Raw genomic sequence first — 454 nt, forward strand, 5'->3', positions numbered from 1 at the left:
AAAATTTTAAATAGCTAAATAACTTACTAAGTCTGTGGATAAACATTATATTCTCCATTCCCTTTTTTCAATATTACATCTATCTCAGCTTTTACTATTCATATTTTTTTCTAGTTTTGTGGTCAGTTTACTGTATTGATAAATAACAAATTGATTTTAAGTTGAGGCGAAGAGCGCACTGGTATGGATAGCTTCAGTGTGGGTTTCCTTGTTTGAAAGCATTTCTTTAGTTGCATCTGATAAAATTCATTAAATAAAAGTGAAATGACATGAAACCTTATTGCTTCACAACATACATCAGACAAAAAAGGACATTCAAAATATTTCCCCAGAAATGGGTTTCTAACGTCTACATATTGCATATACAGTTTTCTAGAAAAGCATTTGGTCTTTGTTAACTTTCCATATTGTAGTTTTTGTTCACATGGCTTATAATACGTAAATAAGGTTCTTG

At 30.0% G+C, this 454-nt stretch overlaps 1 protein-coding gene across 1 annotated transcript in view; it reads left to right on the top strand.

Annotated features, from left to right (window-relative positions):
* The window catches only part of LOC119592450 (transformer-2 protein homolog alpha-like), a gene marked incomplete in the record, with an annotated part of 60166 nt that overhangs the window by 47544 nt on the left and 12168 nt on the right, over window positions 1-454 (top strand).

This window comes from Penaeus monodon, chromosome 30, assembly GCF_015228065.2.
Source record: "Penaeus monodon isolate SGIC_2016 chromosome 30, NSTDA_Pmon_1, whole genome shotgun sequence".
NCBI classification, from domain to species: Eukaryota; Metazoa; Arthropoda; class Malacostraca; order Decapoda; family Penaeidae; genus Penaeus; species Penaeus monodon.